This window comes from Oryctolagus cuniculus, chromosome 5, assembly GCF_964237555.1.
Source record: "Oryctolagus cuniculus chromosome 5, mOryCun1.1, whole genome shotgun sequence".
Taxonomy (NCBI): Eukaryota; Metazoa; Chordata; class Mammalia; order Lagomorpha; family Leporidae; genus Oryctolagus; species Oryctolagus cuniculus.
Window position 1 is genome coordinate 103,921,870 of NC_091436.1, and position 25,634 is coordinate 103,947,503.

A 25,634-nucleotide genomic window follows, 5' to 3' on the forward strand; every position below is an offset into this window, starting at 1 on the left:
ACCGGCCCCCAGAGCAAACACTCTAATCCTCATACTCTACTGCCTTTCCTATTACTGTATTCAAGGTTGAGAAAACTAATAACCTTTCTGGTGGCACCATGCTTGTTGAGATAATGATTTCAAGGTATCCGATTGTGCCTTGAATGCTAGAGCTGTACCGTAATTCCAGACCAAACGAGCCCTGATCAGATCTTATTAGGTCAAGAAAATTAAATTACTCTTTAGATGAGGCTTATCATCATATGATATATTATCATGTTAACAATTGCTTTCATATTTATTGACATTCTATTTTACATGCGAATAGTAAAAGTGCCTATTACTAAATCCTTAGGCTAAGCTGTGGTAATGAGGAAGAGAGACATGAATACAGTATGCCCCATTTCTAGCAATTCTAGAAATAGAGAGGTCTGAACTGTAGAAATAAGAAAAGAAATCATGAGGGGCTGGCATTGTGGCATAGTGGGTAAAGCTGCCAACTATGACACTGACATCCAATCTGGGTGCTGGTTCATGTACTGTCTGCTCTGTTTCTAATACAACTCCCAGCAAATGGCCTTGGAAAAGCAGAAGATGGTCCCAGTGTTTCTGCCCCTACCACCCACATGGGAGGCCTGGAAGAGCACCTGGCTTTAGCCTTGCCCAGCACTGGCCACTGTGGACATCTTAGGGAGTACATCCGAGGATGGAAGATCTCTGTGTTTCTCCCTATCTCTATAACTCTTTCAAAAAAACAAAACAAATAAATCTAAAAAAATTTGTAGGAGACATGAAAAAGTTACTCAATCCTCATGTGCTGCTAGGTCCATTAAATTTGATAAAATGCGTTTTGCCTCAAAAAGAAAGATGATATATAAATGTTATAATCCTCTTCAAAGTATTTTAAATAATGAAGTTAAACTTTCTTTTGAGAGTTGTAGGTTAAAATCTTGAATGTAACATATAGTGTCTCTGGTATTCATTTAGTTACTGCATAGGAAAATGACCGACCTAATTTGTACCTAAGGGCCTATACTGATCCACCTGCTAGGAATGTGAGAAACAATTAGCTTCAGACAAGATATCAGTAAGAATACATACCTAATGCATGTCTCAATGCCTTGGCAATCGTGGCCATCTGGGGAGTAAAACTGTGATTCATTTTCTCTCTCTTGCTCGCTCTCTCTCTCTATGTCTTTCTGTAATTCTAACTTTCAAATAAATAATCTTAAAATAAACATGGAAAAATCATTGAAGAGTTAGGACTTGAGATAGAATGTGGAGAAGCAAGATGAGCACAGAAAGGAACTATGTGATCAAAAGCATAGAAAGTGGCATAAGCATAGCACATTCAGGAGACCAAGGTTTGTGGAAAATGGATGCATGCTTGAATACATAGATTGTTGTCCTTACCAGGTGATCACAGCTATTGATGGCCAGCATGGGAATGGCACACCACACAACATCTACATTAGCTCATCAAGTGTTTTAATTAATATAGAAGATGTCTGACCTAACTGAAACCACTATCTGTGCTTTCAATTTAATTCCTTGATTACATAATTCTGAAACATTTATTTGGAATACCGTCAGCATTTAAAAAAAGGAACAGGAAACTAGGGTTAAATCTTCTTACTTCATGTCATCATTGGAAAATCAATTTTTCAACCCTAGAGAATGTGTCAGGTAAACAAATTGTTTGCCAGTATTGAGTAATGATCTGTTTGAAGGTCATGATTGCTTTTCTTAATGAAATAGAAGAGAAAGTGCAAGGGTGTGTTACATACAGCATTAAGCACAGCAAGGTGAATATTACTGTGTCAAACCTTAGTTTTCTGTTGCTGATATAAACTGCCTGTCCTTTTTTTTTGTTTAAGATTTATTTATTTATTTGAGAAGTAAAGTTACAGACAGGGAGAGGGAGAGACAGAGAAAGGTCTTCTGTCTGCTGGTTCACTCCCCAAATGGCCGCAACGGCCGGCACTGTGCCGATACGAAGCCAGGAGCCAGGAGCTTATTCAGGGTCTCCCATGCAGGTGCAGGGGCCCAAGGACTTGGGCCATCTTCTACTGCTTTCCCAGTCCATAGCAGAGAGATGGACTGGAAGAGGAGCAGCTGGGACTAGAACCGGCGTCCATATGGGATGCCAGCACCGCAGGCGGAGGATTAACCTAGTGCACCACAGCGCCAGCCCCTAAACTGCCTGTCTTAGAGTGGGTTATAGCCAAACATACTTAGAAAGCACTGTGTTAGAACAACAGAGTTGTTGGCAAGGAACAGGCAGATGCCTGAGTAGAGGCACTCCTGTTCGTACTCTCTACAATATCTCCTTTCTTCCTGACACAAATCTAAACTGTCTCAAGGACCTACCTTTCATTCCACTAAGAGATCTCTTTTTCTGTCTCTTATGACACACTAGTACTAAGACATACTTTCTTCTTTTCTCACCTCCAGATCTCTATCACAGAATCATCATGGTTTTTTTCCTCACCCTCCAAGCTTCATTTACTAATTTGTGCTATCTAACTCTCCTATACTGAATTTCTAGGAGTTCCTGAAGGCATGGAGAGGGAGAAAGGATTAGAAGGCCTTTTTAGTGAGATATTAGCAGAAAATTTCCCAGGTTTGGAGCAGGACAGAGAAATCCTAGTACAGGAAGCTCACAGAACCCCTAATAAACACGACCAAAGAGATCCTCACCACGACACGTTGTAATTAAACTCTCCACAGTGAAACATAAAGAAAAGATCCTAAAATGTGCAAGAGAGAAACGTCAGATTACTCTCAGAGGATCTCCAATCAGACTCACAGCTGACTTCTCATCAGAAACCCTACAAGCTAGGAGGGAATGGCGAGATATAGCCCAGGTACTAAGAGAGAAAAACTGCCAGCCCAGAATATTATATCCTGCAAAGCTATCATTTGTAAATGAAGGTGAAATAAAGACTTTTCATAGCAAACAGAAATTGAAAGAATTTGTCGCCACTCGTCCAGCCCTGCAAAAGATGCTTAAAGATGTGTTGCACACAGAAACACGGTCATCAATATGAAAGAAGGTAAAGGAAGGAAACCTCACAGCAAAAGATCACAGTGAATTCAAAGCATATATTAGAACTTATCTTTGGTAAATGGCAGGGCAAAGTTACCACTTATCATTAGTCACATTGAACGATAATGGCCTGAACTGTCCAGTTAAAAGACACCGTTTGCCTGATTGGGTTAAGGAACAAAACCCATCTATTTGCTGCTTCCAAGAAACACATCTTTCCAACAAAGATGCATACAGACTGAAAGTGAAAGGCTGGAAAAAGATATACCATGCCAACAGAAATGAAAAAAGAGCGGGCGTAGCCATCTTAATATCGGACAACATAAACTTTACCACAAAAACGGTTAAGAGAGACAAAGAGGGACACTATATAATGATTAAGGGATCAATTCAACAGGAAGATATAACAATTATCAATGTATATGCACCTAATTATAGGGCACCGGTTTATCTAAAAGATTTGTTAACGGACTTAAAGGGAGACTTAGACCCCAATACAACAGTACTGGGGGACTTCAATACTCCACTCTCAGAAATAGACAGATCAACAGGACAGAAGACCAACAAGGATACAGTAGATTTAAATGACACTATAGCCCAAATGGATCTAACAGATATATACAGAACTTTCAATCCTACAGCTAAAGATTTTACATTCTTCTCAGCAGTACATGGAACCTTCTCTAGGATTGACCACATACTAGGCCATAAAGCAAGTCTCAGCAAATTCAAAAGAATTAGAATCATACCATGCAGCTTCTCAGACCATAAAGGAATGAAGTTGGAAATTAGCAACTCAGGAATCCCTAGAGCATACGCAAACACATGGAGATTGAACAACATGCCCCTGAATGAACAATGGGTCATAGAAGAAATTAAAATAGAAATCAAAAATTTTCTGGAAGTAAATGAGGATAACAGCACAACGTACCAAAACTTATGGGACGCAGCAAAAGCAGTGTTAAGAGGGAAGTTTATATCAATAGGTGCCTACATCAAGAAATTGGAAAGGCACCAAATAGATGAGTTTTCTATTCACCTCAAGGATCTAGAAAATCCACAGCAAACCAGACCCAAATCTAGTAGGAGAAGAGAAATAATTAAAATCAGAGAAGAAATCAACAGGATGGAATCCAAAAAAAATTACAAAAAATCAGCCAAACGAGGAGCTGGTTTTTTGAAAAAATAAACAAAATTGACACCCCATTGGCCCAACTAACTAAAAAAAGAAAAGACCCAAATCAATAAAATCAGAGATGAAAAAGGAAATGTAACAACAGACACCACAGAAATAAAAAGAATCATCAGAAATTACTACAAGGACTTGTATGCCAGCAAACAGGGAAATCTATCAGAAATGGATAGATTCCTGGACACATGTAACCTACCTAAATTGAACCAGGAAGACACAGAAAACCTAAACAGACCCATAACTGAGACAGAAAGTGAAACAGTAATAAAGGCCCTCCCAACAAAGAAAAGCCCAGGACCAGATGGCGTCACTGCTGAATTCTACCAGACATTTAAAGGAGAACTGACTCCAATTCTTCTCAAACTATTCAGAACAATCAAAAAAGAGGGAATCCTCCCAAATTCTTTCTATGAAGCCAGCATCACCTTAATTCCTACGTCGGAAAAAGATGCAGCATTGAAAGAGAATTACAGACCAATATCCCTGATGAACAGAGATGCAAAAATCCTCAATAAAATTCTCGCCAATAGAATGCAACAACACATCAGAAAGATCATCCACCCAGACCAAGTGGGATTTATCCCTGGTATGCAGGGATGGTTTAATGTGCGCAAAACAATCAATGTGATACACCACATTAACAGACTGCAGAAGAAAAACCATATGATTATCTCAATAGACGCAGAGAAAGCATTTGATAAAATACAACACCCGTTCATGATGAAAACTCTAAGCAAACTGGGTTTGGAAGGAACATTCCTCAATACAATCAAAGCAATCTATGAAAAACCCACAGCCAACATCCTATTGAATGTGGAAAAGTTGGAAGTATTTCCACTGAGATCTGGTACCAGACAGGGATGCCCACTCTCACCACTGCTATTCAATATAGTTCTGGAAGTTCTAGCCAGAGCTATTAGGCAAGAAAAAGAAATTAAAGGGATACAAATTGGGAAGGAAGAACTCAAACAATCCCTCTTTGCAGATGATATGATTCTTTATTTAGGGGACCCAAAGAACTCTACTAAGAGACTATTGGAACTCATAGAAGAGTTTGGCAAAGTAGCAGGGTATAAAATCAATGCACAAAAATCAACAGCCTTTGTATACACAGACAATGCCACGGCTGAGGAAGAACTTCTAAGATCAATCCCATTCACAATAGCTACAAAAACAATCAAATACCTTGGAATAAACTTAACCAAGGACGTTAAAGAGCTCTACGATGAAAATTACAAAACCTTAAAGAAAGAAATAGAAGAGGATACCAAGAAATTGAAAAAATCTTCCATGTTCATGGATTGGAAGAATCAATATCATCAAAATGTCCATTCTACCAAAAGCAATTTATAGATTCAATGCAATACCAATCAAGATACCAAAGACCTTCTTCTCAGATCTGGAAAAAATGGTGCTGAAATTCATATGGAGACACAGGAGACCTCGAATAGCTAAAGCAATCTTGTACAACAAAAACAAAGCTGGAGGCATCACAATACCAGATTTCAGGACATACTACAGGGCAGTTGTTATCAAAACAGCATGGTACTGGTACAGAAACAGATGGATAGACCAATGGAACAGAATTGAAACACCAGAAATCAATCCAAACATCTACAGCAAACTCATATTTGATCAAGGATCCAAAACCAATCCCTGGAGTAAGGACAGTCTATTCAATAAATGGTGCTGGGGAAATTGGATTTCCACGTGCAGAAGCATGAAGCAAGACCCCTACCTTTCACCTTACACAAAAATCCACTCAACATGGATTAAAGACTTAAATCTACGACCTGACACCATCAAATTATTAGAGAGCATTGGAAAAACCCTGCAAGACAAGATATAGGTACTGGCAATGACTTCTTGGAAAACACCCCAGAAGCACAGGCAGTCAAAGCCAAAATTAACATTTGGGATTGCATCAGATTGAGAAGTTTCTGTACTGCAAAAGAAACAGTCAGGAAACTGAAGAGACAACTGACAGAATGGAAAAATATATTTGCAAACTATGGAACTGATAAAGGGTTGATAACCAGAATCTACAAAGAGATCAAGAAACTCCACAACATCAAAACAAACAACCCACTTAAGAGATGGGCCAAGGACTTCAATAGACATTTTTCAAAAGGGGAAATCCAAATGGCCAACAGACACATGAAAAAATGTTCAAGATCACTAGCAATCAGGGAAATGCAAATCAAAACCACAATGAGGTTTCACCTCACCCCAGTTAGAATGGCTCACAATCAGAAATCTACCAACAATAGATGCTGGAGAGGATGTGGGGAAAAAGGGACACTAACCCACTGTTGGTGGGAATGCAAACTGGTAAAGCCACTGTGGAAGTCAGTTTGGAGATTCCTCAGAAACCTGAATATTACTCTATCATACAACCCAGTCATCCCACTACTTGGAATTTATGCAAAGGAAATGAAATTGGCAAACAAAAAAGCAGTCTGCACATTAATGTTTATTGCAGCTCAATTCACAATAGCTAAGACCTGGAACCAACCCAAATGCCCATCAACAGTAGACTGGATAAAGAAATTATGGGACATGTACTCTATTGAATACTATACAGCAGTCAAAAAGAAAGAAACCCGGTCATTTGCAACAAGATGGAGGAATTTGGAAAACATCATGCTGAATGAATTAAGCCAGTCCCAAAGGGACAAATATCATATGTTCTCCCTGATTGGTGACAACTAACTGAGCACCAAAGGGAAAACTTGTTGAAGTGAAATGGACACTATGAGACACGGTGACTTGATCAGCTCTTGTCCTGATGGTTGATGTACAATGTAATACTTTATCCATTTTAGTATTTTTTTTGTTCTTGTACCATTGGTTGAACTCTGTAATTAACACACAATTATTCTTAGGTGTTTAAATTTTAACTGAAAAGTGATCCCTGTTAGGTATTTGGAAAACATTATGTTGAGTGAAATAAGCCAATCCCAAAGGGACAAATACCACTTGTTCTCCTTGATAGGTGACAACTGAGCACCAAAAAGGAAATCTGTTAAAGTGAAATGAACACTATGAGAAACGGTGACTTGATCAGCCCTCACCCTGACTGTTGATGAGCAACTTGAAATGTTATCCCTCTTAGTATTTTTTTTGTTTGTTTCTTCTACTTAATACTTTTGGTTGAATACTGTAATAAATACACAATTCTTCTTAAGTGCTGAAACTTAACTGAAAAGTGATCACTGTTAAATATAAGAGTGGGAATAAGAGAGGGAAGAGATGTGCAATTCTGGACATGCTCAAGCTGACTTACCTCAAACTGGAGAGTTAGAAACATACCAGGGGATTCCAATTCAATCCCATCAAGGTGGCATGTACCAATGCCATCTCACTAGTCCCAGTGATCAATTTCAGTTCACAATTGATCATAATGATAGGACTAAGAACCAAAGGGATCACATAAACAAGACTAGTGTCTGCAAATACTAGCTGATAGAATCAAAAAGGGAGAGAATGATCCAACATGGGAAGTGAGATACACAGCAGACCCATAGAATGGCAGATGTCCTAAACAGCACTCTGGCCTCAGAATCAGCCCTTAAGGCCTGCGGATCCGGCTGAAAAGCCCATGAGAGTATTTCAGGCATGGAAAGCCAAGACACTCGGGGGTGGGGGGGACCTAAATGAAAGATCTCCGCGAGTGAGATCTCAGTGGTCATCAAAGAAGGAGGTACCTTTCTCTGAAGGGAGGAGAGAACTTCCACTTTGACCATGATCTTGTCTAAATACGATCAGAGTCAGTGAACTCAGGGGGCTTCCATAACCTTGGCAGCTCATGACAAGAGCCTAGGGTGATTACTGAGGCCATAAACAAGAGTGTCAATTTGTTAAGTCAACAACAGGAGTCACTGTGCACTTACTTCTCATGTAGGCTCTCTGTCCTTAGTGTGTTGTACATTGAGATTTAATGCTATAACTAGTACTCAAACAGTATTTTCACTTTATGTTTCTGTGTGGGAGCAAACTGTTGAAATCTTTACTTAATGTATGCTAAACTGATCTTCTGTATATAAAGAGAATCGAAAATGAATCTTGATGTGAATGGAAGGGGAGAGCGAGTGGGAAAGGGGAGGGTTGCAGGTGGGAGGGACGTTATGGGGGGGAAGCCATTGTAATCCATAAGCCGTACTTTGGAAATTTATATTCATTAAATAAAAGTTAAAAAAAAGAATTTCTGAAAATCAAATCTCCATTTAATGACCTCATTTATAGAGAATCATAAGCCAACTTTTCTCATTTGTCTTAATTTTCCAGTCTTCATGATCTACATTTTCCAACATGCATCCCATTTACTACAAATCTTGGTCTCTTGAATATGCCTTGCTTATGTCCCTTTTGTGCTTTTGATGCAGTTTATTTCTATGCTCATCTTGCTTCTCCAAATTCCAACTCAAGTCCTAATTCTCTCATGTTTTCTCTTCTAACTACTTCAGTTCAGATCTCTATATTTCTAGAATTGCTAGAAGTGTAACACAATGTGCTTATACCTTTCTCATTATCACAGTTTAGCCTTTTTTTTTCTTTTTATTTGACAGATAGAGTTAGACAGTGAGAGAGAGAGAGAAAGGTCTTCCTTCCGTTGGTTCACCCCCCAAATGGCCGCTACGGCTGGAGCTACACCAATCCGAAGACAGGAGCCAGGTGCTTCTTCCTGGTCTACCACACAGATGCAGAGGCCCAAGCACTTGGGCCATCCTCCACTGCCTTACTGGGCCACAGCAGAGAGCTGGACTAGAAGAGGAGCAACCGGGACTAGAACCCAGTGCCCATATGAGATACCAGCGCCGCAGCATTGGAGGATTAACCAAGTGAGCCATGGCACCTGCCCTTTTTTGTTTTTATTTGACAGAGTTAGATAGTGAGAGAGAGAAGCAGAGAGAAAGGAGCCTTTTTCATTAGTAATTTTTTTCTTCAATGACATTATAAGCAGCTGAGAGCAAGGTCCATATTTTACTTTCTTATTAAGATTCATAACAGTATCAACAATGGCATTATGGAGCAACTCTTGTGTAATGGATAATTAACAATTATCATTATGTATGGATCATTGTGTGTTTAACCTTCATTATTTCTAAGCCTCATGACAACCCTGAGAAGTAGATTCAGTCAATCTTCCTTATTAAAATAGTCTGTATTTGTGAATTCACACACCGACCAAATTTACTTGTAATCCCCAAATCAAATCCCATATGCTATCATGGTCTATCATGGAAATATGCTGACTGAGAAACATTTGAGTTGCAAAATGTGCATATTTCTGGTTGATGTCAAACATGGCGATACTCTACCTTTTTTTTCTTCATATTTTATATTGTAAAGAATCATATTTTCATGGTCTATTTAGTACAAATTTTCTTATATTCTTTGTGTTTTTTGTTTAGTGGTGATTTCACTATATAAAAGGTGGTCAGCATAGTACTGAAAGGTTTTTGAGTGATTAAAAGCAGAAGAAGTCTGTGATGTGCCTTAAGTAGAAAATGCATGTCAGATAAACTTTATCTGAGGAATAGTGCTGTTATCTGAGTTCAATGTTGTTCTATTACCAACATACATTAAATGAGATATCTTTTAACAAAAAACACAAGTAAAACAAGGTCCTTTTGATTGGTTGATGATTATATTATGACCAGAATATCAAGATAACTGAATCCTGTATTTCCCCTCGGAGCAATGATTCAGTAATCATCAATTCAGTGTTTGCTGTAATTTTATAGAATATAACTACCACAAATAATGGCAATAAACTGTACTGTTATACCATCTTTACTTCTTTTTTAGAAATGAAGAAATAAGATAGAAGAAGGATAAATAATGTGTCTGAGAAGACCAAGTTAGTTACTGGGTAAGTTGAAACTTGAACTTACATGTTTCATTTGGCTTTATCAAGATTTACAGCTTCTTCTGTGGATGTTGCAAATCCAATATTTTAGTGGTAGCATGAGATATAGTGTGAATTTTTCCAGTGCTATAAAGGCAAGTAAATGGGGTCCAGTGTTGTAGTATAGTAGGTAAAGCCAATGTTTAAGACACTGGCATCCCATGTAGGTGCCAGTTCCTGTCCTAGCTGCTCTACACCCAATCCAGTTCCCTGGTAATGGCCTGGGAAAAGATGGCCCAAGTACGTGGGCCCCTACCATCCACATAGGAGACATGGACGAAGCTCCCAGGTCCTGGCTTTGGCCTCACTCAGCTATGACCACTGCAGCTATCTGGGGAGTGAACCAGTACAGAGAAGATTTGTCTCTTTGTCTCTTCCCATAACTCTGACTTTCAAATAAATAAAAACAAGTACATAGAAATGTTTATCTTCCCCTCTCTATCTAAATTGGGTATTCTGAGAAGTTTTATTTTTTGTGGAAACAACTGAATTCCCCAAACATTATTATATTACCTTGATTCACTCAGTAACTATTTCATCAAATATTTGAGTGTCTACTAGACTTCAAGTTCCTGGACAAGCCTTGGGAATATGATTATCTCTCAACAAGCTTAAAATTTACTATTAAAGGCAGACTTAAAAATAGCAATTACAATATTATATGTGAGGATGCTACAGTAGGGATGTTTACAAGGTTTCAAAAGGCCAAGCAAGTAAGAAAAAAATCAAATTCTGCCTGGGATTTGGCGAGACGATTTTTGAGAAGAAATGATCTTTGAGCCTGATCTTGAAGAACCATATGTCATAATGGAAAAGGGCAGGATATAATGCAGAGAACTAATACGAGCTGAGTCTCAGAGATAAAAAAGTTTAAAGGTTTGGAAAAGAATGTCCGTGAAGGAAAAAGACTTCTGGAATATCTTCTACCAGTTTCTCAAAAAAGGAAAAGTGCTACCATGGCTTGTCATTCTAATACAGAGAATCACATTTTAATTTTAGTTTTTTTTTCTATTTTAATACCTCACAAATCACTAAAAATGAAAAACTGCTATGCTTAATGGAGGGACACAAAATGATAGTGTATATTATATTATAGTTAACATCTGTATATACCAGGAAAAACTGTAGTTGTGCAATCAGATAAAAAAATGGATACTTTGGGTAAATAGAGTGAGGCCTCATGAAGAGCTTGATTTTATGGCCCAGCAGCTAAACCGGCCAGGTACAGCTGGCACATGCTGCATTAAATTCTCCTCTTAAAGATCTAGTTACTATAAGCATTTGAAGATAGCAAACCAACAAATAGAAGATCTCTCTCTCTTTCAAGTAAAAGTGAAAATAAATTAAAACTTTAAAAGTAAACATACAGTTCTAAAGGTTTGTTAATTTAAAATATTTACATTAATTTCTCACATCTCAGTGTATGATTATTGAGCAGGGATAGATGTTATAAAATTATAAAAATAAAATGTCTTAATAGTATTTAGAAATTTTGTTCAATGAAGTTTTCCATGGACAGACTGTCTCTGAAAACCAAAGACAAACACTTCGCCTTTGGGAAGTAATAAAGATCATTATCAGGGAAGCCATTTGAACAAAGAGAAGGATCTCATGTATCGGAATAAATCATGGCAGTTTTCATGCTCTTAATTCATAACATTGTAATCACCATCTTAAAGGCCTTTAATCTTTTCTAAGGATTTCACAAAAGTTTACTTCATCAGATTTCTAGTGTTGTAGCTATCTTTTGTCTCTTTCATCAAAATATGATATCAGTCTTTTACTAAACCCATCATTACTGGGCATTTTAAATAAAATGTCTTACAAACAACTACATATAGAAGAATATACTATTTTTAAGTAGGTCTACTCAATGTTTCTTTGGTCTTTGCTCATAATTTCCAAGTTGAGGAAAAATCCTACATGATTATTAATTATGATGTTAATTAGTTAATTCAATATACATTTGTTAAACAACCTACAATCAAGATTCTATACAAATCTTCTTGGGGGGAAGTAAGCTGGAGCTTGGCTAAGTTTCAAAGATGGACCAGGAAGATGTCTTATTTTGCAAAGATTTGCTGACAAGTGCTAATAATACAAGATATAAGTAGGTGCATGAAAGAGAATGCTGTTGGCATTCACAGGCCCAGAGTGTACCAAGATATCACTTTAGAATACTGAGAAGGACAAAGACAGTATGAAAGCAAAAAAGAAACCAAGACCCAGAACCAAGAACACACAATGTATTCAGGATGCAAGAAGATGTTCAAGAGTGTGGTCTGTATAAAGAAATAGTAATGATCCATGTATGAGGCTGGAAAGGTAGATAACATACAAATAGTGGAATGCATTAGAAGCCAGGATAAAGATTTGAGGCTTTTATTCATGGGGCCTTGAGGCTCCAAACGTTTCTCAGTGAAGAGTAACATAATTGGAGCTGTTCTAGAACAACTAATAGGACTAGAGACAGGAATGTAGGAAACCATGTCAGGATCAAAAGAAAGAGGACATATACACAATGTAGGCTGAAATGATTAGAGGCTGACAGGATAATGGCAGTGGGAAGACAAAGGAAAGCATGGATGGAAGAAGTATCATGCAGAGGAAAGAAGAGAAGCAAAAAGTCAAAATTATGTTACAATTTTAGTCTGAAGATTGCTAATTTTTACAAAGAAAAGTAGAAAATACAGGTTAGAATTCAAAGTAAGTTAACTTTAATGTTATGCCTTATTAAACCTGAGGTGCTAGTCAATAAGAAATGTCAGATACCTTGTTTATCTAAGGTACAGAGAATGCTAAGTAAGGTTACAAACTCGTTTACAATCAGGTAAAGAAGAATGAAGTCTTGACAGTTGACATTCAGAAACACTTAATAGACTTCAACTGGGATTTTGACTGGCAGAGATGGAAGAAGGAGGAACGTTAGAAGGGGAGTGCATTCCAGGCGCTGAAAAGATACCAGTCAAGTCAATGAGATAGGAAAATCCAGATCCCATTCCTGAGGCAATGATGCTTAGGATTTTAAGAATGTGTAGAGAACTGATAAGAAAGTGGGATCCAAACAGAGAAGCTTATTTCTGATTATTCCTACAACAAAATAATCAGCCAAATTGCTTTTTTTTAAGTTAAGCCAACTAATGCCCATGACTAAGCAATAGGGTGAAGTAATTGTTCATGGAGGCAATGCATTTTAATGAAGAGTTCAATCAAAATACACTCCCAGTATAAATTTGTGGTCTTTTTTCCCCAAAGACATTTTATGTAATGAGTACAAATTTCGTAAGTACAACTTTATAAATACAATGATTATTCCCACCATACCCAGCCTCCCACTCTACCTCTTCCTCCTTCTCCCATTCCCAGTCCAAGTCTCCAATAAGATTCATTTTTCAATTAACTATATACACAGAAGACAAACTATACTAAGTAAAAATTTCAAAAATTTACACACACACACAAAACTGTTTGAGAACAAGTTTTACAGTTAATTGTCATAATACAACACATTGAAGATAGAAGTCCTGCATGGGAAGTAACTGAACAGTGACTCCTGTTAACAATTAACACTCTTATGTATGATGTCAGCAATCACCCAAGGCTCCTGCTATGAGCAACCAAGGCTATGGAAGCCTTTTGAATCCACAATATCTGTCAAGATTTAGATAGGGCCATATGCAAAGTGAAAGTTCTCTTCTCCTTTCAGAGAAAAGTACATCCTTTTTTGATGGCCACTTCTTTCCATAGGGGTCTTTCTCACAGAAATCCTTCATGTAAAACTTTTTTTTCCCCACTGTCTCAGCTTTCCATGCCTGAAATGCTGTCATGGGCTTTTCAGCCAAACCAGAATGTCTTAAATGCTGACTCTGAAGTCAGAGTGTTTTTTAAAGTGATTGTAGGGGCCGGCGCCACGGCTCACTAGGCTAATCCTCCACCTGTGGCGCCGGCACATGGGGTTCTATTCCCTGTCGGGGCGCCGGATTCTGTCCCGGTTGCCCTTCTTCCAGGCCAGCTCTCTGCTATGGCCCGGGAGTGCAGTGAAGGATGGCCCAAGTGCTTGGGCCCTGCACGCCATGGGAGACCAGGAGAAGCACCTGGCTCCTGGCTTCGGATCAGCGTGATGCACCGTCCGTGGTGGCCATTGGAGGGTGAACCAAGGGCAAAAGGAAGACCTTTCTCTCTGTCTCTCTCTGTCCACTCTGCCTGTCAAAAATAAATAAGTAAATCAATAAAGTGATTGTCATTCTATGAGTCTGCTGTGTGGACTTCTTCACATGTTGGAACATTCTCTTCTTTTTAATTCTATTCTTATTACCAGATACTTGATCTTATTCATATGACCCTTTAACACTTAATCCTATCTATATGATAACTTTAACATTTAATATACTCACTTTTAACACTTAAGAGACCATTTTTACCATTCGGCTTAATGGGATTTGGGGTCCGATGACAAGGTTTTTTTTTGTTTGTTTGTTTGTTTGTTTGTTTTTCTTCAAAGCTTTGTTTTCATTTATTTATTTTTTTTAAACTTTTATTTAATGAATATAAATTTCTAAAGTACAGCTTATGGATTACAATGGCTTCCCCCCCATAACATCCTTCCCACACGCAACCCTCCCCTTTCCTACTCCCTCTCCCCTTCCATTCACATCAAGATTCATTTTCGATTCTCTTTATATACAGAAGATCAGTTTAGCATACATTAAGTAAAGATTTCAACAGTTTGCTCCCACACAGAAACATAAAGTGAAAAATACTGTTTGAGTACTAGTTATAGCATTAGATCTCAATGTACAGCACACTAAGGACAAAGATCCTACATGAGGAGTAAGTGCACAGTGACTCCTGTTGTTGACTTAACAAATTGACACTCTTGTTTATGGCCTCAGTAATCACCCTAGGCTCTTGTCATGAGCTGCCAAGGCTATGGAAGCCCCCTGAGTTCACCGACTCTGATCATATTTAGACAAGGCCATGGGAAAAGTGGAAGTTCTCTCCTCCCTTCAGAGAAAGGTACCTCCTCTTTGATGACCCGTTCTTTCCACTGGGATCTCACTCGCGGAGATGTTGCATTTAGGTTTTTTTTTTTTCCCCCCAGAGTGTCTTGGCTTTCCATGCCTGAAATACTCTCATGGGCTTTTCAGCCGGATCCGCAGGCCTTAAGGGCTGATTCTGAGGCCAGAGTGCTGTTTAGGACATCTGCCATTCTATGGGTCTGCTGTGTATCTCACTTCCCATGTTGGATCATTCTCTCCCTTTTTTATTCTATCAGCTAGTATTTGCAGACACTAGTCTTGTTTATGTGATCCCTTTGGTTCTTAGTCCTATCATTATGATCAATTGTGAACTGAAATTGATCACTGGGACTAGTGAGATGGCATTGGCGCATGCCACCTTGATGGGATTGAATTGGAATCCCCTGGTATGTTTCTAACTCTCCAGTTTGAGGTAAGTCAGCTTGAGCATGTCCAGAATTGCACATCTCTTCCCTCTCTTATTCCCACTCTTATATTTAACAGTGATCACTTTTCAGTTAAGTTTCAGCACTTAAGAAGAATTGTGTATTTATTACAGTATTCAACCAAAAGTATTAAGTAGAAGAAACAAACAAAAAAAATACTAAGAGGGATAACATTTCAAGTTGCTCATCAACCGTCAGGGTGAGGGCTGATCAAGTCACCGTTTCTCATAGTGTTCATTTCACTTTAACAGGTTTCCTTTTTGGTGCTCAGTTGTCACCTATCAAGGAGAACAAGTGGTATTTGTCCCTTTGGGATTGGCTTATTTCACTCAACATAATGTTTTCCAAATTCCTAACAGGGATCACTTTTCAGTTAAAATTTAAACACCTAAGAATAATTGTGTGTTAATTGCAGAGTTCAACCAATGTTACAAGAACAAAAAAAATACTAAGATGGATAAAGTATTACATTGTACATCAACCATCAGGACAAGAGCTGATCAAGTCACTGTTTCTCATAGTGTCCATTTCATTTCAACAAGTTTCCCCTTTGGTGCTCAGTTAGTTGTCGCCGATCAGGGAGAACATGATATTTGTCCCTTTGGGACTGGCTTAATTCACTCAGCATGCTGTTTTCCAAATTCCTCCATCTTGTTGCAAATGATCGGGTTTCGTTGTTTTTGACTGCTGTATAGTATTCAATAGAGTACATGTCCCATAATTTCTTTATCCAGTCTACTGTTGATGGGCATTTGGGTTGTTTCCAGGTCTTAGCTATTGTGAATTGAGCTGCAATAAACATTAATGTGCAGACTGCTTTTTTGTTTGCCAATTTCATTTCCTTTGGGTAAATTCCAAGGAGTGGTATGGCTGGGTTGAATGGTAGGGTTATATTCAGGTTTCTGAGGAATCTCCAGGCTGACTTCCATAGTGGCTTTACCAGTTTGCATTCCCACCAACAGTGGGTTAGTGTCCCTTTTTCCCCACATCCTCTCCAGCATCTATTGTTGGTAGATTACTGATTGTGAGCCATTCTAACTGGGGTGAGGTGAAACCTCATTGTGGTTTTGATTTGCATTTCCCTGATTGCTAGTGATCTTGAACATTTTTTCATGTGTCTGTTGGCCATTTGGATTTCCCCTTTTGAAAAATGTCTATTGAAGTCCTTGGCCCATCTCTTAAGTGGGTTGTTTGTTTTGATGTTGTGGAGTTTCTTGATCTCTTTGTAGATTCTGGTTATCAACTCTTTATCAGTTCCATAGTTTGCAAATATATTTTTCCATTCTGTCGGTTGTCTCTTCAGTTTCCTGACTGTTTCTTTTGCAGTACAGAAACTTCTCAATTTGATGCAATCCCAAATGTTAATTTTGGCTTTGACTGCCTGTGCTTCTGGGGTGTTTTCCAAGAAGTCAAAAAAAGAAAGAGAGAGAGAGAGAGAGAGAGAGAGAGATCTACCAAGCCTAATCTGGGAGTGTCACCTTTGGCACACCAAGCAGAGCTCTCAGGCCACACCCATCTCAAGCCTCTAAGGCTCCATCAAAAACAGACAGTCCACTTAATCTAGAGTCATAGTATAACAAGAAAAAGCACCACACGGAAGAAACCAAATATCTCCAATATGCCAAATAACAAACGTAAAAACCGAGGTAATAAAAAGAAGGAAGTCACTATGACGCCCCCAAATGAAAAAGAAACCCCAATTCAAGATTATGAAAATGATGAGATAGAAAAAATGCAAGAAGCAGATCTCAAAAAATTGATTAGAACATTAAGAAGTTCTCAAAAACAAATTCTTGAACTACAGAAATTCTTAATGGACAAGATAGAAAATCTCTCTCGTGAAAATGAAATATTAAGGAGGAATCAAAATGAAATGAAACTACTAGTACAACAGGAAACTGTGATAGTGATGAGAAATCATAATGAAGTGAAGAATTCAATAGATCGAATGAAAAACACATTAGAGAGCCTTACAAACAGAATGGGTGAAGCAGAAGAGAGAATATTGGACTTAGAAGACAGAGAACAGGAAAGGATACAGTCAGACCAAAGAAAAGAAGAGGAAATTAGAAATCTAATACATATTTTCGAGAATCTTCAGGATACTATTAAAAAAACCAACATTAGGGTTCTAGGAGTTCCTGAAGGCATGGAGAGGGAGAAAGGATTAGAAGGCCTTTTTAGTGAGATATTAGCAGAAAATTTCCCAGGTTTGGAGAAGGACAGAGAAATCCTAGTACAGGAAGCTCATAGAACCCCTAATAAACACGAACTTATCTTTGGTAAATGGCAGGGCAAAGTTACCACTTATCATTAGTCACATTGAATGATAATGGCCTGAACTGTCCAGTTAAAAGACACCGATTGGCTGAATGGGTTAAGGAACAAAACCCATCTATTTGCTGCTTCCAAGAAACACATCTTTCCAACAAAGATGCATACAGACTGAAAGTGAAAGGCTGGAAAAAGATATACCATGCCAACAGAAATGAAAAAAGAGCGGGCGTAGCCATCTTAATATCGGACAACATAAACTTTACCACAAAAACGGTTAAGAGAGACAAAGAGGGACACTATATAATGATTAAGGGATCAATTCAACAGGAAGATATAACAATTATCAATGTATATGCACCTAATTATAGGGCACCGGTTTATCTAAAAGATTTGTTAACGGACTTAAAGGGAGACTTAGACCCCAATACAACAGTACTGGGGGACTTCAATACTCCACTCTCAGAAATAGACAGATCAACAGGACAGAAGACCAACAAGGATACAGTAGATTTAAACAACACTATAGCCCAAATGGATCTAACAGATATATACAGAACTTTCAATCCTACAGCTAAAGATTTTACATTCTTCTCAGCAGTACATGGAACCTTCTCTAGGATTGACCACATACTAGGCCATAAAGCAAGTCTCAGCAAATTCAAAAGAATTAGAATCATACCATGCAGCTTCTCAGACCATAAAGGAATGAAGTTGGAAATTAGCAACTCAGGAATCCCTAGAGCATACGCAAACACATGGAGATTGAACAACATGCCCCTGAATGAACAATGGGTCATAGAAGAAATTAAAAGAGAAATCAAAAATTTTCTGGAAGTAAATGAGAATAATAGCACAGCATACCAAAACTTATGGGATGCAGCAAAAGCAGTGTTAAGAGGGAAGTTTATATCAATAGGTGCCTACATCAAGAAATTGGAAAGGCACCAAATAGATGAGCTTTCAATTCACCTCAAGGATCTAGAAAACCTACAGCAAACCAGACCCAAATCTAGTAGGAGAAGAGAAATAATTAAAATCAGAGAATAAATCAACAGGATTGAATCCAAAAAAAAAAAAATTACAAAAAATCAGCAAACAAAGGGCTGGTTTTTTGAAAAAATAAACAAAATTGACACCCCATTGGCCAAACTAACTAAAAAAAGAAGAGAAAAGACCCAAATCAATAAAATCAGAGATGAAAAAGGAAATGTAACAACAGACACCACAGAAATAAAAAGAATCATCAGAAATTACTACAAGGACTTGTATGCCAGCAAACAGGGAAATCTATCAGAAATGGATAGATTCCTGGACACATGTAACCTACCTAAATTGAACCAGGAAGACACAGAAAACCTAAACAGACCCATAACTGAGACAGAAATTGAAACAGTAATAAAGACCCTCCCAACAAAGAAAAGCCCAGGACCAGATGGATTCACTGCTGAATTCTACCAGACATTTAAAGGAGAACTGACTCCAATTCTTCTCAAACTATTCAGAACAATCGAAAAAGAGGGAGTCCTCCCAAATTCTTTCTATGAAGCCAGCATCACCTTAATTCCTACGCCGGAAAAAGATGCAGCATTGAAAGAGAATTACAGACCAATATCCCTGATGAACAGAGATGCAAAAATCCTCAATAAAATTCTCGCCAATAGAATGCAACAACACATCAGAAAGATCATCCACCCAGACCAAGTGGGATTTATCCCTGGTATGCAGGGATGGTTTAATGTACGCAAAACAATCAATGTGATACACCACATTAACAGACTACAGAAGAAAAACCATATGATTATCTCAATAGACGCAGAGAAAGCATTTGATAAAATACAACACCCGTTCATGATGAAAACTCTAAGCAAACTGGGTTTGGAAGGAACATTCCTCAATACAATCAAAGCAATCTATGAAAAACCCACAGCCAACATCCTATTGAATGTGGAAAAGTTGGAAGTATTTCCACTGAGATCTGGTACCAGACAGGGATGCCCACTCTCTTTTTTTTTTAACTTTTATTTAATGAATATAAATTTCCAAAGTACAGCTTATGGATTACAATGGCTTCCCCCCCATAACGTCCCTCCCACCCGCAACCCTCCCCTCTCCCACTCCCTCTCCCCTTCCATTCACATCAAGAATTCATTTTCAATTCTCTTTATATACAGAATATCAGTTTAGGATACATTAAGTAAAGATTTCAACAGTTTGCTCCCACACAGAAACATAAAGTGAAAAATAATAGATGATTTTTTAAATGATGATGAAATCAGATCAGACCTATTGTCATGTTCAATCCCAGTGAGAGTCAAGTTGGGAATTGATAATTTGTTTTTCTTTTTCTTTTTCTTTTTTTTTTTTTACAGAAAATCAGTTTAGTATACATTAAGTAAAGCTTTCAACAGTTTGCACCCCCATAGAAACACAAAGTGAAATATACTGTTTGAGTACTCATTATAGCATTAAGTCTCAATGTACAGAACGCTAAGGACAGAGAGCCTACATGAGGAGTAAGTGCACAGTGACTCCTGTTGTTGACTTAACAAATTGACACTCTTGTTTATGGCATCAGTAATCTCCCCATGCTCCAGTCATGAGTTTCCAAGACTATGGAAGCCCCTTGAGTTCTCCAACTCTTATCTTGTTTAGACAAGGTCATAGTCAAAGTGGAGGTTCTCTCCTCCCTTCAGAGAAAGGTACCTCCTTCTTTGAAGACCTGTTCTTTCCACTGGGATCTCACTCACAGAGATCTTTCATTTAGGTTTTTTTTTTTTTTTTTTTTTTTTGCCTGAGTGTTTTGGCTTTCCATGCCTGAAATACTCTCATGGGCTTTTCAGCCAGATCGGAATGCCTTTAGGGCTGATTCTGAGGCCAGAGTGCTGTTTAGGACATCCGCCATTCTATGAGTCTGCTGAGTATCTCGCTAGGGATGCCCACTCTCACCACTGCTATTCAATATAGTTCTGGAAGTTCTAGCCAGAGCTATTATGCAAGAAAAAGAAATTAAAGGGATACAAATTGGGAAGGAAGAACTCAAACTATCCCTCTTTGCAGATGATATGATTCTTTATTTAGGGGACCCAAAGAACTCTACCAAGAGATTATTGGAACTCATAGAAGATTGTGGCAAAGTAGCAGGGTATAAAACCGATGACAAGTTTTTAAACTGTACCCTTTGAGGTAAGTCCATAGGAATATATGAAGAACTATAGAATTTTACAGTAACAAACTTCCTTCTCCTTATCTTATTCCCACTCTTATTTTTTACTGAGATCTATTTTAAAATGAGTTTATATATATATACATATATATATGTATGTGTGTGTATATATATATATATGATTAACTCTATGTTAAGTAAAGAGCTTCAGCCAATAGCATTAAGAAGAAAAAACAAAAACTGTTCCTCAACAATCAAGACAAGGGCTGTTCAAGTCATTGCTTCTCAAAATGTCAATGTTACTTCCACAGATTTCCTTTTAGGTGCTCTATTAGTTATCACAGATCAGGGAGAACATATGGTATTTGTCCCTTTCAGACTGGATTATATCACTAAGTATGATGTTTTCCAGATTAATCCAAGTTGTTGCAAATGACTGGATTTCATTTTTTGTTACCACTGTGTAGCATTCCATAGAGTACATATCCCATGATTTCTTTACCTAGTCTTCTGTTGATGGGCATTTAGGTTGAATGCATTCCATTAGCTATTGTGAATTGAGCTGCAATAAACATGGGGGTGCAGATAATTCTTATTTGCTGATTTCATTTCATTGGGTAAATTCCAACGATTGGGATGGTTGTTTCATATGATAGGTCTGTATTCAGATTTCTGAAGTATCTCCAAAATGTCTTTCATAGTGGTTTTTCCAGCTTACAGTCCCACCAACAGTGGATTAAGGATTTTTTTTCCCACATCCTGACTAGAATTTGTTGTTTGTTGATTTCTGTATGAAAGCCATTCTAACTGGGGTGAGGTGAAACCTCACTGAGGTTTTGATTTGCATTTCCCTGATGGCTAGTGATCTTGAACTTTTTTTTTCATGTTTCTGTTGGCCATTTGGATTTCCTCTTTTGAAAAAATGTCTGTTTAAGTCCTTGGCCCATTTCTTCACTGGGTTGTTTGTTTTGTTGTTGTGGAGTTTCTTGATCTCTTTATATATTCTGGTTATTAATTCTTTATCAGTTGCATAGCTTACAAATAATTTCTCCCATTCTGTCATTTTCCATTTTCCTCTTCACTTTCCTGATTGTTTCTTTTTCAGTACAGAAGCTTCTGAATTTAATGTAATCCCATTTGCCAATTTTGGCTTTGATAGCCTGTGCCTCTGAGGTTTTTTTTTGTTTGTTTTGTTTTGTTTTGTTTTTGTTGTTGTTGTTTTTGTTTTTTCACAGGCAGAGTGGATAGTGAGAGAGACAGAGAGAAAGGTCTTCCTTTGCTGTTGTTTCACCCTCCAATGGCCGTGCTGATCTGAAGCCAGGAGCCAGGTGCTTATCCTGGTCTCCCATGTGGGTACAAGACCCAAGTACTTGGGCCATCCTCCACTGCACTCCCGGGCCACAGCAGAGAGCTGGCCTGGAAGAAGGGCAACCGGGACAGAATCCGGCGTCCCGACCGGGACTAGAACCCGGTGTGCTGGCGCTGCAGGTGGAGGATTAGCCTATTGAGCCACAGCGCCGGCCACCTCTGAGGTCTTTTTCAAAAACTTTTTGCCTGTGCCAATATCTTACAGGTTTCTTCATTGGAGATACCATCTAATAACTTTATGGTATCAGGTCATAGATTTAGGTCTTTAACCCATTTTGAATGGATTTTCATGTAAGGTGTAAGGTATAGGTCCTGCTTCATCCTTCTGCATGTAGAAATCCAGTTTTAACAGCACCATTTGTTGAAGAGAATGTCCTTGCTCCAGGTATTGGTTTTAGCTCCTTGGTCCAATATAAGTTTGTTGCAGATGCTTGGATTGATTTCTGGAATTTCTATTCTGTTCCATTGGTTTATCCACCTGTTTCTGTAGCTATACCAGGCTGTTTTGATTATAACTTCCTTGTAGTATGTCGTGAAATCTAGTATTGTGATGCCTCTGGCCTTCTTTTTGTTGTATAAGATTGCTTTAGCTATTGGAAGTCTCCTGTGATTCCATATGAATTTCAACATCATTTTTTCCAGATCTTGAAGAATGTCTTTTGTATTTTGATTAGTATCACACTGAATCTGTAAATTGCTTTCAGAAGAATGGAAATTTTGATGGTATCGATTCTCCCAATCCATGAACATGGAAGATTTTTCCATTGTTTTGCATCTTCTTCTATTTCTGTCTTAATGTTTTGTAATCCTTATCGTAGAAATCTTTGACATCCTTGGTTAAATTTATTTCAAGGTATTTGATTTTTTTGTAGCTATTGTGAATGGGTTTCATGTTAGAAGTTCTTTCTCAGCTGTGGCATTGTCTGTGTATATAAAGGCTATTGATTTTTGTGTATTGATTTTATATCCTGCTATTTTACCAAACTCATCTTTAAGTTCTAATAGTTTCTTGGTGGAGTCTTTTGGATCCTCTATATATAGATTATGTCATCTGTAAATAGGGATAGTTTGACTTCTTCATTCCCAATTTTTATCCCTTAAATTTCTTTTTCTTGCCTGTTGTTAAGACTTTCCACTGCATTTTTTATTTTTCTATTGAATTCTTCATTTCCAAGATTTCATTTTGATTTCTCTTTAAGATCTCAATTTTGTGGGAGAAATTTTCTTTCATGTCATCTATGGATTTCATTAGTTGGTGCACTTGCTTCTGATTACTTCTAAGTAATCCTATGATCAATGTTTTGAATCCCATTTCTAGTGTTTTTTCAATCTCATCATTTTAACAATCTAATACTGAAGTGTTGTTTTGTTTTGGGAGCGTCATGTTGTTTTCCTTATTCTTGTTTCTTGAATTGGTGTGTTTGTCATTCATCAGTTGTGGAGATACTCATTGGTTTCTTTGTTTTCTCACTGTGGTGGCTTTTATGTTTGGACTATGTCTGAGTGGATTAAAGAAGTGTCTGCTTTCAGGGAGTACCTAGATGTGTGTGGTGGGTGTGATCAAGGAGCTCTGCCCAGTGCTCCAGGGTGAAGGGCGTGTCTGAGATGACATGCCCAGGTTTGGCATGGTTAATCTCAATCTCTCTCTCTCTCTCTCTTATTCAGAGGGGAAGTTTATTCTTACCTGTTGGTATAGACTCAGCTGAGCTCCTCTCCTTAAAGGAGATCAGTGCCTGGGCGCTAGCCCCAGTGGGTACATTATTCATCCACTCTGCCACAAGAACCACACAAAAGATCTGTGCAGTCCTCAGTGTAAACTCAGATTCCCCAGTAATGTATCTTGCCAGGTAACCAGGGAGCCCTGATCATGTGGAGCCTCCCGTGGTGACTGACCAAAGTCCCAGCCACACCCTGATTCCTCCCATGCTGCTGCAGTGTTTTCACAGTCCCGGCACACAAGCCTCCCACATGGGCACCCAGCCCCATCTGTTCTCCCAAGTAAACTCAGGAGTCTCCACCTGGATGGTTGCTGGGCACAGACATGAGCTGGTACAGCAGTTATGTATGTCTAAAATGGTGCCTGCTCTCTTAGCTTGTTAAAGGATGCCACTTCAGGGTGATCAGGGAGAGTGAAAACATGCCCCCACTTTGTTTTTCCTCCTCTAGTTTGACAGGTACACTATCCCCCACAGGCCTCTAGGCTTAATTCCCTCTAGGCTCTTGCAGCTTTTTGCCAGTGGCTTGGGCTGCTGCAGTCTGGTCTCATCTCACTCTACAACACTGGTGCGGAAGCTCTTGGCTGCTGGAGTTCTGAGTTGTGTCTTCACCTTCCATGTAGATCTACTGTGTCCCTCCAATTTGCGTAGTTTCCTCTGCTGTTTTCTCCCTAACTTTTCACTGAGACTGCACTCTTTCCACATTTTTAAAACTATCTACTCCTAGACTAGAGCAGCAAGCTCCTTCCCTACTCCATCATCTTAATCCCTGTTACCTGGTGGTCTTTAATGCTTGAACTTCAGCATCTAAAATATAAAGCCCTATACTCTTGAGAGTCAGAGATAATTTAGTGCAGTATCCTGCTTGCTATTTCAACTATAAACACACTGTTTGGGTTTTGGGGGGATTATAATTTATAGTTGTTGGTAAGGACTTCAAATGTTATTTTTAATGTAAATGCTAATAGAATTATTCAGAAATGCGGGAAAAGTTATAGTTGGCTTACTTAGCTTTTTAAAATTAGAAAACTGTTTTAGTCTTTGTAAGAAAAATAGCATCTTCAAAATGATCAATGGTGTTAATCTCTTCAACTTTCTTAATATATTTTGACAATTACAGTTTTGAAAATGGACATTCTTGGTATTATATAGGTTGTTGCACTAATCTCACAGCAGTTGCTTTCAGCAGTGAAAGCATATATTAGCAATATATGTACTTCTATTCAAATCAGAAAATCAATATCATTTATGAATGATTTCATGATTTCCAAAAGCCTTCTTTTCCTCTTTCCTTCAATAGATAATTCAAACCAAACAAACAAAAACTCTACCAGCACTACCACAACAACAAATAAAAATAATGCCTCCTCCAACTGAAATGCAAATAAAACCTCCAAATGAAGATTAAGCTAAAAAAAAAAAAAAAAAAAAACCGATCTGGGAGTTTTGCCAACCTCTATTTTAATGAACTTTATGCAGACATACAGGAAGAACATAATGTTGGAAATGCAGAAAT

At 38.2% G+C, this 25,634-nt stretch overlaps 1 protein-coding gene across 6 annotated transcripts in view; it reads right to left on the bottom strand.

The window, feature by feature from the left end:
• Window positions 1–25,634, bottom strand: part of ADGRB3 (adhesion G protein-coupled receptor B3) — an 854,624-nt gene that overhangs the window by 439,057 nt on the left and 389,933 nt on the right. The window lies entirely within an intron of this gene.